Source organism: Triticum aestivum, chromosome 7D (genome assembly GCF_018294505.1).
Source record: "Triticum aestivum cultivar Chinese Spring chromosome 7D, IWGSC CS RefSeq v2.1, whole genome shotgun sequence".
NCBI classification, from domain to species: domain Eukaryota; kingdom Viridiplantae; phylum Streptophyta; class Magnoliopsida; order Poales; family Poaceae; genus Triticum; species Triticum aestivum.
The window spans coordinates 30,908,735-30,917,638 of NC_057814.1; the positions used below are offsets into that span (position 1 = coordinate 30,908,735).

An 8,904-nucleotide genomic window follows, 5' to 3' on the forward strand; every position below is an offset into this window, starting at 1 on the left:
AACGAAAGAATGAATGGATCACGCACATACCATTCATAAGTTCTTCTCTTGTTGGAAATGGAACCCAGTACGTGTCGCTGCAGCATCCTTCTCTTCGGTGCCGAGGAACCCCATTTGGCCATTAACTCCGGTGCCACCCTCAACATCTTCTATAACATGTCCGTTTCCACCACTGACATTTTATTCGCCAGCTCAGTCACGAAGCCCTGTCCACCATGTTTCATTTGTATTACATTACTCTCACATATCACACATAGTACTATTCAACCATGCATATCAGTGAAAATATAGGAATGGATCTCTATTACAACAATAACAACACACTTTTTCCAGAGTGACTTATATATATGCTTGCTACAACTATCTTCTACGCACCACCCTTGCTGCAGAATCGGCTGCGGTATAAGGTTCCTTCTCCCACTAACCACCCGTGTCACAATTTTGGTGTGGTTATTCTGAATAGCTGTCGTTGTCTCCCTCTGAGACTTGTGCGTGAGAAGAGGCGACCCATTGAACACACATTGTTATACGCCAGGCAAGAAATCACCGCACTGCACCACGCACCGCCGACCACAATGTCAAGTCCGTGATCAAAATTAAGAGGTGTTCTTGGCTTCCAACCTTGGCCAAAAACTGCCACCAGAATGCCATGTGGTCTCTCAAGAGGCGGGAAAGATTCTGGGGAAGCACCAGGACATACCTTCTACATCTCAGTGGTCGTGATGGGTGGCGTTGATCTCATCGCCCCCTAGCAATGGCTCCATGGAGGGTTAGGGATTCTTCGGAGCGTGCTTTTATATTGGATGAGATGTGTGCCTCCCTCCTGTGAGCTTGCGACAATGCGCTCGTGACCGTCGTCCTCCACGCGTCATTGAAACACGAAACTGAATGAAGAAACAGTAAGCATATTGCTTCATGAAAAATCAAATACTATTGCAACTAAATATATAACACAGTAATGAGAGTGTCGAGGTTCTTGTGTGTATAGTCAGCCGGCAATACGGTACAAATATGTTCTTCTTTCATCAGTTTTATGTTTGTAGCAATGACAATACTTTTAAGCCACTGACTACTATAATCTATGAAAGAATGCTCCTGAGCAAACAAACTCGGGCCATATGAGTCTTTTTTTTGCAAGAAACCATGTAAAGTCCACTGATATTTGATAGTTGAAAAATTGGAAACTAAACATTAGCATATTCTAGGGGACCAGCACAAGTGAGATATGTGGCCAGCGGTAAGGAATATTGACCACTCACAACATAAACAAAATTGTTCAACCTGATGTACCAGGAAATTATCGGCGTGGACGAGGTCTATTCAAATTTTCCTAAAGCACAAATTCAAAGTCCCAGTTAAGTATATAGTATACTGCTTACTGGAGAAATCATAATATTAGATTATTCTATAATTAAGGCATGTAAAGGTTGGAACACGCTGAATAAATGTCACTTTAAAAATAGCCTTGAATTTTTCTATAGTTAATTGCCCGTGCGATGCAACAGAGACATACATATTTGAGTGGCTCAACGACAATCGTCCTGTAAATCTCCCCTCCCTCTCTGATCTTCCTCTCTCTACATATATGCCCATCTCCCTTCCTCCTATCTCCCTCTCTACATATATCCCCATCTTCCTTCCTCCGCTCTCCCTTCCTTCCACCCTCTCTCGCTCATTGTAGGCATCATAGGGGACAGACATTTTGTAGAGTACTAATAATTTCCAAGGACCATTGTTCGCCTACATCTATAGCACAGGCCTCTCTTCCTCCCACCCGCTCTTCCTAAGGTCTTCCTACCTTCCTAAGGTCTTCCCACGACAAATGAAAGGGAACAGAGAAGTAGCGGAGGTTTGCTTCGGATATTCTTCCATTGAGATACCATGCTGAACGGAAGCTTCTTCATCGATTCCTTCACCTATATAACAATCATTAAGCATATCAAATAGGGCTTGGTGTTCAGTAAGCAGCTGGAAAGGATTAAATGGAGTCCGCCTTTCACGAAGTCCCTACCAATGTATCCCGTCGGATGTCTCTGGCGTCAACTCTATAAAACACTTGTAACAAACTTCTTCCCTGCTCAATATATTGGAGCAACTATGCTGCATTTGTAGAAGAAAATGACTCACAAGGAACAATCATTTTCTCTAAATAAAACATAAGAAACAAGTTGTATGTTGACTTACTCCTTTTAATCAAACATGCTCCATGGCATGGCACAAGTCTTCATGTTCCTATCAAAACCGCAACCGAGTTGCAGAAGCACTTGGTCTTATCTCGTAATCTAGCAAACAATCAGAACTACCACCAAATGTGACTACCACGGTACCACATATGCTATGTCATGGTATCACATATCAATCTGTCACGAGTCATAAGACAAGAATAATACTATAGCCAAGATCTAAATGGGGCTTCACTGCAATCTACAACTGGATTTTCAAAGAAGCATAACTGAAGCATGTTGAATAAGTAAATATATTGTACAAACAGATTCTAATGGTGTATATCTGTATATGCAGCAAGTTGAAAAGTAAGAGATGCAGACAGCAAGCAATTGTCAGAGCACTTCAAAATATCATGATTAACCGGTGGCAAATAAATCATGAAACATGGGCTGTAACTTTCAACAAATAAACCAAACATCATAATGTCAGCACCCATCGGCATTGCAGGTGACGACCATGTTGCTGCCCTTGCCATTGTGGTTACGGTCATCCAAATCTTCCTCCTCGTCCTTCGATATAAATAATGCCCAGCATTGTGAACACCGCGACTCGGTTTTGACCTGCATCCATGCGAGTGAGATGGATCAGAGACTGATCTTGCATGAAAAGAAGAGGAAAACTATGGGAAAATAGAGGAACCCCAATGAATCTTGTTCACATACATTTGGTGTGTAGATGGATGGTTGCGACAGTGCAACAACAACACATGCCGGCATCACACGGAATATTTCTTACGACGATCGCTTGCAAGACTCGGTAGGGCAGAGGAGCCTTGGTGTAGATGGCTACGGTCTGTGTCAGCTACGTACTTTCCGTTAGAGCACGTACGTACGCAGTGGTCGCTAAATGTGCACATTCAGCTCAGAATTCAAGAATCAAGAAACAGTACACATTCCAATGGTGAACTACAAGGATGCTACTACAACAGAATCGCTATTAAATCGGAATTACAAAATACTGAAGAAATTACTGTTATAAGCACTCTTCGAAAGTTCAGAACCAGATACTTGCTAAACTTTGTAAGTTCTTAAACTGTATAAATCTAGGGTCCTAAATCTTTTTTCGTTGGCCAACACAAACAATCTGCAAACTTAATAGAAAAGAATGCAAAGAGAAGAAAAAAGGCAAACCTTATGTGTGAATCAATGGATTGTGTGCCCGGCGGCCAAGCCACAACCATCCACGCAGATGAGCCTCGTCCAAATTCTTATACCGTACATTATACGTCCGTTCCATCACGATTGGAACACCCAGACATCAAATAAACGCCAGCCTGCGAGATCCCTAGCCGCCGCCGAGCCAACTGTATCATCACTGTGATCCAGCCCAGGAGCCGCCATGCTTTGCAGGGGAAGGACGACGCCGACGCCATCGACGCAGATGAGCAGCGCGCGACCTGCCCCCACGGGTCCCATCGCAGAAGATGCCAACGGAAACAGGGAACTGGCCGACATCACCTCCATCATCCCGGACACGGTGTGCCCGGATGGCCGCCATGGGGAGTGGCTGCCACAACAGCGATTCATGCAGAGACGGAAGACGGGGCGCGACAGCGGAGTTGGGAGAGATAGAAGACCATGGGGCAGCCGGGGGAGGGGGCGGCAGCGACGATTATGCGTATCCCGGAGTTCGTCGACAGGGTTTGAAACCGCCCTGCCCTGGAGACTTGGCGCCGGCGATTCCCGGAGTTCGGTGGCGGTGGGATTGAAACCGCCCTGCCTTGCAGAGGCGGGGCGGGATTCAAACCGCCATACCTTGCAGCGGTGGCGGCGACGTCTCCCCCTTGGACGGCGGCGGCGGCGGCGGTGGCAACGATCGATGGGAGTGGGCAAGCAAGGATGGGGTTCGATGGAGTTTTTTCGCTCGGCGGCGGCGGAAACGATAGATGGGATCGGTGGGAGTGGGCAACGCATGATGGGGTCGATGGTTTTTTTTTGGGTGTGGGTTTTTTTGGATGGCTGCGTGGGAAGGGGTGGGGTGGGGGAGGTGACGAAAAAAAACCAGCGAAAAAAACCGTGCAGACTATTCACCAACTGCTCCATTAGGAGTAGAGATTTGTATCTGTACATAAATAGAAGTAGAAGCATTTTCACGATGAAATCGTCCTTTCAAAATACATCTGTGTATGATGTCTATCTTTTTTTTTGCGGAAAGTGTATGATGTCTATCAGTATACAAGGTCAAGGACAAACAATTATTTAGTTGGTTTTTATTTGTTTAATCATTATGGCATACTGATTCTGAACTGCAAGATTTTTACTGCTTGCATTTCAACCGTATTTGGCCTGCCGACAGGCTTCAGCATCATGGATGGCCGAACGAGTAAATTTTTCCGGAGCGTATGCATGAGCTCGAGTTCACTCACATTATAAATTTATTCCTAAATAGTTTCGTGGTTAGTTCCACTTTTTGATTTTTTTTCCTCAGATTTGTTCTTCTCCTCATAGCCTATCCCCTGTATTTATAATCTCATCTCTATATGGCTTCAAACCAGTATGATTGCTTTGCTTCCAGGATTGTTCTGGCCCTGTCTTGGCTCTCACTTAGTCTGCCACGAGTCGGTTCTTCAGCGAGATGCCCAGCTGCAGGTGGTTGTTTCACCAGTTATGAGGCAGAAGAGCACACCTTCTCTTTGGAAAAAGATCATCGACCATCCGCCAAATCAATACAGGGAAGAATTTAAATTGTTCTTATAAATATCACAGGGAAGATTTGACAAGAGAAGAATAGCCATGATATTATGGTGGAGATTAGAAGCGCCCTAGACCAATGGCGTATAGCTGACGCAAGTTGCATAGAAAGATAGTGAAGAATCTTTACCAACTGTTGTTCCAATATGGTGCAAATAAGGCCATGTAATATGTATGTAAGCATGAAAGAAAAAATTTCATCTAAGAGTATCAATGATTTCTGATTTATTATAGATTTTTGCCTTGATGTTTGACATAAGTTTGGTGGTCAAATAACATCCGAGGAGTTCTGTAAAAGATATTACTCAAAATGTATGTGCACTGTTTGAGCAGAATTTGTATTTTTTGTTGAACAGAACTCCTTGGATGTTTTTCGACCACCAAAATTTGCAAGCATCCATAATATTTGTTCATAATCATTCCTACGAAGTTTCGGATATTTTTCAAAATCGTTTGCTCTGTTTTTTTTTTGCGTGGGTGCATCGTGCTGGGGTTCTATGATTATGAACAAATAACTCACATGGCCTTGGTGATTTAACATTAACCACTTATTTCTATTGTAATGTGTATATAAAAAAGTTTTATGATTCTAGGAATACTTTTTGAGTGCATATGATTTTACATTTCTAATCTCAATAAAATAATAATTCACAGTCAAAGTTTAAGAAGTTCGATTGAAGGCGCATGCATAACACCACTTATTATGATACGATGGGAGTATTTTTCTTAACACACTAACACCAACAAGAGTGTGAACATTCTGAGATAGTTACTGTACATGAATGTTCAAATCCATATATACATATATTGGCATAAGCAATGTATTCAGCCACTACACATGTTCCTAAAACAAGGAAAACAAATTATGCATAAGGTTACCAACCATACATTAAATGATGTCGTGATTTCTAATTCCTGTTGTTCATATAGTGGAAACAGAAACAATCTAAAGACAGGTCAGCATGCTATCTTAAGATATATAGTTTTTTCCAATTTGCTTTATGATTAGTCAAACGTACCCACAAGTTATTCATAGAAATATATTCCCTTACAAATTAGTCCTGATGTCTCAGCTTCTGCAGGTTCTGATGGTATGTTGGTTCAATTTGGTCCTTCACAACATTGGTATAGGATTCTAAGATAATATATTTTTGGAAACTAGCCCGTGCGAATGCACGGGTTCACGACTAGTTGTACCTAAATTTCTAATAAAATAATGATTTATGTCATTTTTGGGCTTATTTTTGAGATTTCTGGACATATGTGCTAGTATTTATATAAATCAAAATATGTTCAAAATGTTCAGTGTTATCTGAAAAAATGATTAACATGCATTCAAAAAATGTTAAATGTGTGTCTGAAAAATGTTTTAAAATGTATTAAAAAAACTAAAGTGTATTAACAATTGTTCATACACAAAAAAAGCTCACCATGCATTAAAAATGGTAATGTAATGTAAAACAATTGTCCACGTAACTTTTAGAAAAAATGATATCATTCAAAAAAATGGTGCATCACACCTAAAAAATGTTCACTTGTTTCAAAAGTATGGTTGTGAATTTTTTTCCAAAAAATTATAAAATGTAATAAAAATCATATAATTTTGTGGAAAATGCTTTGTATCATTCAAAAAGTTGTGGCATTTAAAAATTTGTTTGTAACGCTTTAAAATGGTTTTGCAATTTTTTAAATAATCTTCAAGACATTTATTGAAATGGTCAATTGTGTCAAAAAAATATGCTCACCACGTATTTTAGAAGGTGAGTACTACGCGCCGGCAAACCGGCGCAAGGGTTTGGCCGGTCGTGCGCAGGTCGTCAGATTTGGCCTCCCGTAGCCACTCGATCTCCTGACCCCATGACATCCTATCTTCTTCCCCAAACCGTTTCATCCTGAATCAAAACAAGGCCTTTGTGAGTCCCGTGACTCGCCGCAGCTGCCACTGCCCTCTACTCATCGCGTGCAACCAACGCCGCGAGCAGGACCGCCGCTCCCGCAGCAGGTGGCGGTTGAAACATATCCTTCTTGGGTTTGCAAAAAAAGCTTTTCCTGCCAAGATTGCAACTCTGCTGTTGCTTGGTTCCAGCACGCAGGAACGGTGATAGCAGCGGCCCCGGTCCCAAAACTCCCCACACACCGATGGTCACAGACACCATGGATCAGCCTGTCGCAGCTCAGTGTCACAGTTGTAGCATCGCCAAAACAGTTGCAACTCTGGCATACGAGTATGTAGCTTGGGAAATGCTACACTTATGGGCTGTTTTGGCACGGAAGGAGTTACGGACTGAAGTGTAAATCTATCATTGGTTAGTGGTGGGGCCCTCAACGAAATTCTAGGGGGCGGGGGATTAATAAGGAGCGGGCACGTTGGTCCATAGCCTCTCTCCCGTGGCACATGCCCCGTAAGTGTAGGATTATTGATGTAGCTTCTGCGGTGTGAGGTTGAAGCATTTTGCGATGACGGCGTCCCCGGTTGCACCTCCGGCAACACGGTTATGGCATCACCACAAAATGGTTGCAACTCTAGCACACATGGATGTGGCTTCTTCAGTACACAGTTGAAGCCTTTTGTGATGACGGCGTCACGGTTACAGCTCCGGCGACATGGTTGTAGCATCGCCAAAACAGTTGTAGCTTTGACGCACGTTGATGTAGCTTATGTCGTACACGGTTGAAGCATTTGGCCGACAACGGCGTAGCCGGTTGTAGCTCGCGTGTGCATGGTTGTAGGCTTGTAGCATCGCCGAGAGCTGGTTGTAGCTCCCATGGTACACGGTTATAACATTTTCACCGATGACGACATCGGCGTGGTGTAGCCCCTGCTTGTACGGCAACGAAAAAAATAGCGCGCTACAAAATATAGCGAGGCCATTCTTCAAATGCTACACAAGTTATAGCGTGCTATATTTCAAAATAGCGTTTGCAAAAAATTTCAAATATATCTAGAAATAAAGTATTTAAGCAACTAAATTTTTGCTAGGAGCAAGCAATATATGCATAAGGGCCAAATCTAGGACATAAAAATTGTAAGTCTCAAACAGTTTCAAGATAAAAAGAGTGAGAAAGGTAGTGGTCGTGGGTTGGTTTTGGCCTGCTGGGCCTGCTGGGCTATGGTTGTTTAAATTTTGCATGGTCTGCACGTTAAAACGTGTAACGCTACAACGTTATAGCGTGTGTAGCGCGCTAATTACGCAATTAGCGCTGTAGCGGCCGATTTTGCCAAAACGTAACGTCTCCCTTCCGAATATGCTATAACCGCGCTATAACGGCGAAATAGCGTGCTATTTTTTTCGTTGTTGTACGGGTGTAGCTCCCGGTGCGCAAGGTTCCAGCATGCGGTCACCGCGGTTGCAGCTCCCAGTGTGCATGGTTCCAGCACGTGGTGATTGTGGTCGCAGCTCCGCCGTCGGGTGGTTTCAGCATACGGTCACCATGGTCGTAGCTTTTCCCATCACCACTTGTAGCTTTCTCTACGTCGGTTGCAGCTTCTGTCGGTGCCGGTTGTAGGCTTGTAGCTTCCGCCGTAGCCGTCGTAGCATTGGCCAACCCCCGTTCACGGTGCAGGCGGTCCGGCGAGGCGCGTTCTCCTGCGGTGAGGCCGTGCAACGCTAGCTTTGCCAGCACCGGTCCCTTGCGCGCAGCACTCCTCTTGTTTGCAGCAGCGGCGCCAACGCCTTGAGAGCTCATCCCATGGCGTCTCTTGGTTCTCAACACCGGCCCCTGCAGTAGGCTATGAGGAAGGTCTCACCGGTTGAGAAAGGCGGGGCAGGAGGTGTTCATCCATGGGCGCGGGAAAGAGAAAGCAAGAGAAAGATGTGCATGGATGGAGCGTTCCGATGGATTAAGGAAGACGATGATTGAGTGGCTAGGAGCGGCTGGGGAAAAGATAAGATTGGGTGTATTGTGGCCGCATGATTTCCCTTCATCGAACGAAGCGCGAGGGACGGGCGCAAGCTTCAGCCGGTCGTCCGGGTCAAAACGTTTCCCA

At 44.1% G+C, this 8,904-nt stretch overlaps 1 long non-coding RNA gene across 2 annotated transcripts; it reads right to left on the reverse strand.

Annotated features, from left to right (window-relative positions):
• Positions 1 to 721: 721 nt before the first annotated feature.
• LOC123166544 (uncharacterized) lies at positions 722 to 3,325 on the reverse strand. 2 transcript variants are annotated; one of them, XR_006483580.1, is made up of 5 exons: positions 2,889 to 3,316; positions 2,185 to 2,786; positions 2,012 to 2,100; positions 1,799 to 1,916; positions 722 to 884 (listed from the first exon to the last, which is right to left on the reverse strand). It is a non-coding gene; the product is annotated as an uncharacterized lncRNA (long non-coding RNA). The 2 variants fall into 2 exon arrangements; XR_006483579.1 differs by having other exon boundaries at positions 747 to 884; positions 1,514 to 1,916; positions 2,889 to 3,325.
• Positions 3,326 to 8,904: the final 5,579 nt, after the last annotated feature.